Below are 9,747 nucleotides of genomic sequence, written 5' to 3' on the forward strand. Positions count from 1 at the left end.
ACCATCAGTTATTCAAGCTAGAAACCTGGGAGTCTTCTTTGATTCCTAAACTCTGTTCCCAACCAACGCAGACACGATGCCCAATTTACCAACAAATATGGGCCATTCTACCTCAAAATTATATGAGTCCATCTACTTTCCTCCTTCTCCACTTCCACTGTTATCTATTTGCTAATGAAACAAGTAAATGAATAAACCAGTGTTCATATAATAATAAATTTCATGTACTAGTAAATGTAATAAAAGAAGCAAGCTGGATGGTGTTTAGAGAAAGATGGAGGGGCGCGCATCTTTTATGCAGAGAGATCAATCTGAGGATATTATGTTTGAGCTGAGACCTGAACGCTGAGAAGTAGACACACAAACACACAGGAGTGTTCCAGACAGATAGCTGCAGGCATGAAGGCTGTGGTAACATGAATAAACAATTATTGAGCAAGCCGAGTTCGTCAAACAAATATCGTCAACTTCAATTCTACAAGAATGACGAAAACGGCAAAGCAAATATTATATTAACCTCTGCTAAATTTTTAATTTTTTACAAACTTTTCTTTTCCCCAGTAATACCGATTTATTAGATGTATCAATATATGCAGAGAAGTGGAAATAATCAGTGTCTCTTGTAAAGCATACTATAAATTATGCTCTTCTTGGAGTCATTCTGTTGGAAAGGACTGGCTTTAGGGGTTAACAAGTAACTGAATCCCCATAAGGAGGAATTATTTCTGCCTCTGACACAGCAGTTACCCTGTAAATCTCTAGCTCGTCCCATTGCTCAAGTTCTTCAAGCTCAGAGAATGGAGGAAAACAAATTTCTTAATTTCTCTTCGCGCTCAAGAAAGCCCTATAGAGAGAGAAGGTGTGATAATCTTTAACTTTCCTGAGGCTTCTCTAACCAACTCTTTCTGACTTTTAGGAAGACTAGAGGTATAAGTAGCCATGCTCAAAATTGTAGCTTTGTAATCTTTAAACTTTAAGCTTTATAAAAAAATATTTATTTATTTGACAGAGAGAGGTCACAAGTAGGCAGAGGCAGGCAGAGAGAGAGGGGGAAGCAGGCTCCCTGCTGAGCAGAGAGCCCAATGCAGAGCTCCATCCCAGGACCCTGAGATCAAGACCTGAGTCGAAGGCCAAGGCTTAACCCATTAAGCCACCCAGGCGCCCCTATTTAAACTTTTGATACCCTCTTCTCTTACAGAGCACCCAAGGGCCCTCATGCTATCCTTCAATTTCTAAAAGTTAACAGAATGTCATTCTACCCAAATCTGTTTTCTCCCACCCAACCTTATACAGAAAGTTGATTATCTCTTCCTTCGTATAACCCACAGAACATCAAATCCACAGTATTCAGATATTGTTATAAAATGTAGCTACTTTATAAACTCAAATTTCATTTAGATTTGAATTATCAAAAAAAAAAAAAAAGGCAAGATGAGACTTGAAAATTGCCATCTACCAGGAGGAATAGTCATGTAATATTCACTCTTCCTATTACAGGGGCTGGGGAAACTGCTGGAAGTTATAGTACAAAGTAATTTTATCTGTTCCACTAAGAGTGAAATGAGAAAAGAGCTAAGACTTATAGCAAAATAATAATAATTGCTACCTGTCCAGTCTATCAGCATGTTGTTTATAGGTTACAAAGAAATGTATGATTCATTGTTAATCTCTTTTATCTCTTATATTTGCTTGACATGTTTCCTTGGCACATAACTGAAAAGTAATTTGACCCACCTTATACATAATCTAGAAATGTCATAGCACAACAGCTACCAGCATCCTTATAGTCAATCTCAACGTCATAAATCATTTCAATGATATCATTTGTAAGGTGGGTCAACAATGCCACTCATAACCAAGTATCAAAATTTAAAAGTTATTTTTAAATAATTAAATTAGGTACTATGTAACTATTGCTCAGATAATAATATACTATCAGATGTGCTTTTTTGAGTAGAAGTGAAAGAGTGTGTTTCCAGCTATTAAATAGGGAATTCCGTGTAAACATCAGGATATATTATCTGCGCCAAACCCGCAATATGAATATTGCCATGAGTTTGTCTTCCAGCTGAGTAATATCCAACATGGTCATATCACATGTTGTGAAAAAAGTTTTGACTCCCTAGGATTAAAGAGAGCAAACAGAATGAAAGTCACTAGTTTAGTCTCATCTGGGCCAGTACCGATACCAAAGGAAGAACTTTTCTAGAGACAGATCCTGCTAACTTTACCCAGCAAGTAAATTCTGGATCACCCACAGGAAAATGGCAGAAGCAAAAATAAAACCCCTCTAAAGCATTTTACTGATATCTGAGGCTTCAAACTACTCCTATTTCTTTTCTTTCAAATACGATTTGAGCACTCAGTTTAAAATGAGCACATGGAGGGGCACCTGAGTGGCTCAGTCAGTTAAGCAACTAACTCTTGATTTTAGCTTGGGCCATGATCTTGGAGTCTTGAGATTGAGCCCTGCATTAGGCTCCATGCTGGGTATGGAGTCAGCTTGGGATTCTCTCTCTCCTTATCCTCTGGCCCTCCCCACTGTGTTTCTGCTCACGTGCATGCACACTCTCTCTAAGAGAAATAAATGAATAAATAAATAAATAAACAAAAATGTGCACATGGAAAATAGACATCAAGGGTATCTATCGACCCCCCCCAAAGTAAGTAAATAACCATCAGAATAAACCCACAATAAGAATTATAGACATGGATCCTAAGACAGTCCTATTTGTTATGTTAACTTACAAAAGCTGAGCTTCAGAATTTTGTCAAGGATACTAGAAATAAATGCTAGAAACTAAAAATAGTGCAATATGTAAAAGAATCAAATAATTCCAGAACTCAACATTATAATAGTCAAAATTGAGACCTCCCTAGATAGGTTTATCAACTGAATAGACACAGAAGAAGAGAGAATTGGTAAATTGGATTATATTAAAAGAAGTTATGCATAAGAAAGCACAAAAAGGCAAAAAATAAAAGTAAAGATGAAAGGGTAACAGCATGGAAGACTAAACAATATTTGGAGAGGTAGTAGCTGAGAATATTCTAGAACTGATGAAAGAAACCCAGTGATTCCTTACTAGGCTACATAATCCTTACATATTTACATCTTAGTGAGACCCCAGAAAACCAAAGACTCAATTTAAAAGATAAAAATTGTAGATTGGATTTTTAAAATATTCAAATGAATGCTGTTCCCAAAGCCCACATTAAAAACACACAGATCCAAAATAGCTGAAATGGAAAGGTTGGAAAAGGTATAATATGTAAATACTACACAAATACAGAAAAGTAACACTGATATCAAGCAATTAAACTTTAAAGCAAAAATCATACCTTGAGATAAAGATTCCTTCATTATAATAAAAGCTTTGTTTTGCCTATAGAATATAGCAATTTAATTTTAATTTTAATTTTTTAGAGAGGAGGGGATGAGAGGGAGAGGGAGAGAAAGAATCAAGCAGGCCCCATATTCAGCATAGAGCCCAACATGGGGCTCAATCTAATGACCCTGAGATCATGACCTGAGCAGAAATCAAGTCGGGTCCACTTAACTGACTGAGCCACCCAGGAACCCCAGAATATAGGCATTTCAAATGTGGATTGTTTCATGTAGAGAGAAACTCTTGAGAAAATAGACAAATACTAATCAAACATGAGATTTTTTAACACACCTCTGTCAGTAATTGACCAAATGAGCAATCCAAATTTTGAACACATTATGACTAGATTTGATGTAACAAATATGTATAGGAAATTGCACACAGGAACTCAGAGCACATCTTTTTTCCAGGCACAGGCACAGAAAAGCATACAGATTTACCTTTTGCTGACCATAAAATGAGCCTCAACTAATTTCAAAAGTTTGAAGATGCATAGAACATATTCTCTGACCTCAGTGAAATTTTGCTAAAAATCAGTACTGGTAGGATAACTAGGAAATCCCATCTACTTAAAATGGAAGAAATACATTGCTATTCCATTGAACTGTGGGACTAGCTAAAACAGTAGGGCAAACATTCAATTGATAGGAAAGAAAAGAAAAGAATAAAACACTATCATGATGACTATGGTGGGAAAAAACACAAAAGAAGCTAGAGGTTGTGAGTATTGAGTATTAATAAGAGTTTAGAAATGTTGCTAGATATCAACCCAACAAACAGAAATAAATTGTATTTCTATATACCATCAATAGCAGAAAATGAATTTAAAGATATCATTCAAAATAAAATGAGAAACAAAACAATAATTACCTAGAAATAAATCTAAGAAAGGAAGAGTGAAACTTCTTTCATATTTTGTATAAAACTGTATAGACTTTGGAGAAGACCCAAACAAACGGAGAGATAGCCATGTTTCTGGATTGAAAAACTCAAATGTGCTAAATATGGTATGCTTCTCAGATAGAAATCCTCTCAGTTAAAAAAAAAAAAAATCTGGGTGCCTGGGTGGCTCAGTGGGTTAAGCCTCTGCCTTTGGCTCAGGTCATGATCTCAGGGTCCTGGGATCGAGGCCCACATCAGGCTCTCTGCTCATCAGGGAGCCTGCTTCCCTCTCTCTCTCTCTGCCTGCCTCTGTCTGCTTGTGATCTCTCTCTGTCAAATAATTAAATAAAATCTTAAAAAAAAAATTCCAGCAGGGTTCTTTGTTTTTGGTTTTGGCTTTTTGTTTTTGTTTTTGTGGAATTCACTGATTCGTTCTAAAACTTAGATGGAAATGCAAAATACAAATAGTCACATAGATTATTGAAGAAGGATGAAGCAGGCGAAATTCTTTAAGATATCAAAGCTTATTTCCTGGGCGCCTAGGTGTCAGTCAGTTAAATATCTGACTTCAGGTCAGGTCATGATCTCAGGGTCTTAGGATTAAGCCCTACATTCGGTTTCCTGTTTAATGGGGAATCTGCTTCACCCTTTGTCCCTCTCCATGCTCCTGCTCGCTCTCATTTATTTATTTATTGGTTTATTTTTTTATTATTAACATATAATGTGTTGTTTCAGGGGAACATGTCTGTGATTCATCAGTTTTACACAATTCACAGCACTCACTATAGCACATACCTTCCCCAATGTCCATCACCCAGCCACCCAATTCCTCCCATCACCCTCCCCTCCAGCAACCTTAGTTTGATTCCTGAGATTAAGGGTCTCTTATGGTTTGTCTCCCTCTCTGGTTTCATCTTCCCTGCCTTCCCCTATGATCCTCTGTCTTGTTTCTCAAATTCCTCATATCACTGAGATCATATGATAATTGTCCTTCTCTACTTGACTTATTTAGCATAATACCCTCTAGTTCCATCCACGCTGTTGCAAATGGCAAGATTTCAGGGCTTTTTAATGGCTGCATAGTATTCCATTGTATATATGTCTATCACATCTTCTCTATCCATTCAACTGTTGGTGGACATCTAGGCTCCTTCCATCATTTGGCTATTGTGAACATTGCTGCTACAAACATTCAGGTGCATGTGTCCCTTCGGATCACTACATTTGTATCTTTAGGGTAAATACCCAGTAATGTGATTGCTGGGTCAGTTGTAGGGTGGCCCCTATTTTCAACTTTTTGAGGAACCTCCATACTGTTTTCCAGAGTGGATGCATCAGCTTGCATTCCCACCAACAGTGCAGGATGGTTCCCCTTTCTCCACAACCTCTTCAACACCTGTCCATTTCCTGACTGGTTAATTTTAGCCATTCTGAGGTGTGAGGTAGTATCTCACGTAGTTTTGATTTGTATTTCCATGATGCCAAGTGATGAGCACTTCTTCATGAATCTGTTGGCCATTTGGATGTCTTCTTTTTGGACATGTCTGTTCATGTCTTCTGTGCATTCCTTGATTGGATTATTTGTTCTTTGGGTGTTGAGTTTGATAAATTCATTATAGATTTTGGATAGAAGCCCTTTATCTGATATGTCATTTGGAAAATATCTTTTCACATTGTCTTGGTTGTTGTTTGGTTTTGTTGACTGTTTCCTTTGCTGTGAAAAAGCTTTTGATCTTGAAGAAGTCCAAATAGTTCATTTTTGCCCTTGCTTCCCTTACCTTTGGCAATATTTTTAGGAGGAAGTTGCTGAGGCTAAGGTTGAATAGGTTGGTGCCTGTGTTCTCCTCAAGGATTTTGATGGATTCCTGTCTCACATTGAGGTCTTTCATTCATTTTGAGTCCATTTTTGTGTGTGGTGTAAGAAAATGATCCAGTTTCATTTTTCTGCACGTGGCTGTCCCAATTTTCCCAACACCATTTGTTGAGGAGACTTGTCTTTTTTCCATTGGCATTCTTTCCTGCTTTGTTGAAGATTAGTTGACCTTAGAGTTGATGGTCCATTTCTGGGCTCTCTTATTCTGTTCCACTGATCTGTGTGTCTGTTTTTGTGCCAATACCATGCTGTCTTGATGATTGCAGCTCTGTAATAGAGCTTGAAGTCTGGAACTGTGATGGTGCCAGCTTTGGTTTTCTTTTTCAACATTCCTCTGACTATTCGGGGGTCTTTTCTGGTTCGATATAAATTTTAGGATTATTTGTTCCATTTATTTGAAAAAAAAAGTCATTGGTATTTTGTTAAGGATTGCATTAAATGTGTAGTTTACTCTAGGTAGCATAGACATTTTCACAATATTTGTTCTTCCAATCCATCAGCATGGAACATTTTTCAATTTCTTTGTGTCTTCCTCAATTTCTTTCATGAGTACTCTATAGTTTTCTGAGTACAGATTCTTTGCCTCTTTGGTTAGATTTATTCCTAGGTATCTTATGACTTTGAGTACAACTGTAAATGAGATCAACTCCTTAATTTCTCTTTCTTCTGTCTTGTTGTTGGTGTATAGAAATATAACTGACTTCTGTGTAATGATTTTATATCCTGACACTTCACTGAATTCTTCCTGTATGAGTTCTAGCAGTTTTGGGGTAGAGTCTTTTGGGTTTTCCACATAACCCAAAGAGTGAGAGTTTGACTTCTTTGTCAATTTGCAAAGAGTGGGAGTTTGACTTCTTTGTCAATTTGGATGCCTTTTATTTCTTTTTGTTGTCTGATTGCTTAGGCTAGGTTTTCTAGTACTATGTTGAATAGCCATGGTGATAGTGGACAACCTGTAATCTTCCTGACCTTAAGGGAAAAGCTCTCAGTTTTTCCCCATTGAGAATGATATTTTCTGTGGGCTTTTCATAGATGGCTTTGATGATATTGAGGCATGTACTCTCTATCCCTCCACTGTGAAGAGTTTTGATCAAGAAAGTATGCTGTACTTTGCCAAATGCTTTTTCAGCATCTATTGAGAGTATCATATGTTTCTTGCTATTTCTTTTTTTACTGTACTGTATCACATTAATTTATTTGCAGATGTTGAACCAACCTTGCAGCCCAGGATTAAATCCCACTTGGTCGTGGTGAGTAATCCTTTTGATGTACTGTTGGGACTTTTGGCTAGTATTTTGGTGAGAATTTTTGGTTCCAAGTTCATCAGGGATATTGGTGTGTATATTCTCCTTTTTCATAGGGTCTTTGTATGGTTTTGGGATTGAGGTGATTGATGCTGGCCCATAAAATGAGTTTGGACATTTTCCTTCCATTTTTTTTTTCTTTTCTTTTCTTTTTCTTTGTTTCTTTCTTTCTTTCTTTCTTTCTTTCTTTTTTCTTTTTTTTTTTTTTTGAGCAGTTTCAGATGAATAGGTATTACTTCTTTAATATTTGGTAGAATTCCCCTGGGAAGCCGTCTGGCCCAGGGCTCTTGTTCGTTGGGAGATTTTTGATGACTGCTTCAATCTCCTTATTGGGTATGGGTCTGTTCAGGTTTCCTATTTCCTCCTGGTTCAGTTTTGGTAGTTTATATGTCTCTAGGAATGCATCCATGTTTTCCAGATTGTCAAGTTTGCTGGTGTAGAGTTGCTCATAATATGTTCTTATAATTGTTTGTATTCTTTGGTATTGGTTGTGATCTCTCCTCTCTCATTCATAATTTTATTAATTTGGTTCCTCTCTTTTTTGTTTTTGTTTTTGGATAAGTCTAGCCAGGGGTTAATCAATCTTCTTAATTCTTTCAAGGAACCAGTTCCTAGTTTTACTGATCTGTTCTACTGTTCTTTTGGTTTCTATTTCATTGGTTTTTGCTCTGGTCTTTATTATTTCTCCTCTTCTGCTGGGGTTAGGCTTTCTTTGCCATTCTTTCTCTCCAGCACCTTTAGGTGTAGGATTAAGTTGTGGATTTAAGACCTTTCTTGTTTTTTAAGAAAGCCTTGCTATATACTTTCCTCTCAGGATGACTTTTGCTGCATTCCAAAGATTTTGAACAGTTGTGTTTTCATTTTCATTTGTTTCCATGAATTTTTAAAAATTCCTTTTCAATTTCCTGGTTGACCCATTCATTCATTAGTAGGTTGCTCTTTAGTTTCCATATATTTGATTTCTTTCCAACTTCCTTCTTGTGATTGAGTTCTAGTTTCAAAGCATTGTGGTCTGCAAATATTCAGGGAATGAACTCAGTTTTTTGGTACTGGTTGAGACCTGATTTGGGACCCAGGATGTGATCTATTCTGGAGAATGTTCCATGTGTTCTAGAGAAGAATGTATTATAGTTTGTTGCTTTGGGATGGCATGTTTTGAATATTTCTGTAATGTTCATGTGGTCCAGTGTGTTATGTAAAGCCTTTATTTCCTTGTTGATCTTTTGCTTAGATGCTCTGTCCATTTCAGTGGGGGGGGGAGGGGCTGTTAAAGTCCTCTACTATTATTGTATTGTTACCAATATGTTTCTTTGATTTTGTTTCATTTTATTTATTTATTTTTTTAAAGATTTTATTTATTTATTTGACAGAGAGAAATCACAAGTAGATGGAGAGGCAGGCAGAGAGAGAGGGAAGCAGGCTCCCCGCCAAGCAGAGAGCCCGATGTGGGACTTGATCCCAGGACCCTGGGATCATGACCTGAGCCGAAGGCAGCGGCTTAACCCGCTGAGCCACCCAGGCGCCCTTTGATTTTGTTTTAATTGGTTTATATAATTGGCTATTTCCTATAGGCATAGATATTTAAAATTGTTAGAGCTTCTTGTTGGACAGACCCTTTAAGTATGATATAGTGTTCTGCCTTATCTCTTATTATAGTCTTTGGCTTAAAGTCTAATTTGTTTCATATAAGGATTGCAACCTCAAGTTTCTTTTGATGTCCATTAGCAATATAAATTGTTTTCCACCCCCTCACTTTAAATCTGGAGGTGTCTTTGGGTGTAAAATGAGTTTCTTACAGACAGTAGAACAATGGGTCTTGTATTTTTTATCCATTCTGATACCCTGTGTCTTTTGATTGGGGCATGTAGCCCATTTACATTCAGGGTAACTATTGAAAGATGAATTTAGTGCCATTGTATTGCCTGTAAGGTGACTTTTACTGTATATTGTCTCTGTTCCTTTCTGGCCTGTTACTTTTAGGCTTTCTCTTCACTTAGAGGACCACTTTTGATATTTTCTGTAGGGCTGGCTTGGTGTTTGCAAATTCTTTTTGTTTTTGTTTGTCCTGGAAGCTTTTTATCTCTCCTTCTATTTTCAATGACAACCTAGATGAATATAGTATTCTTTGCTGCCGATTTTTCTCATTTAGTGCTCCAAATACATCATGCCAATCCTTTCTGGCCTGCCAGGTCTCTGTGGATAGGTCTGCTGCCAATCTAATATTTCTACCATTGTAGGTTATAGACTTCTTGTCCAGAGGTGCTTTTAGGGTTTTCTCTTTGTCATTGAGACTTGTAAG

The sequence above is a fragment of the Mustela nigripes genome, chromosome 10 (genome assembly GCF_022355385.1).
Source record: "Mustela nigripes isolate SB6536 chromosome 10, MUSNIG.SB6536, whole genome shotgun sequence".
Classification (NCBI taxonomy): domain Eukaryota; kingdom Metazoa; phylum Chordata; class Mammalia; order Carnivora; family Mustelidae; genus Mustela; species Mustela nigripes.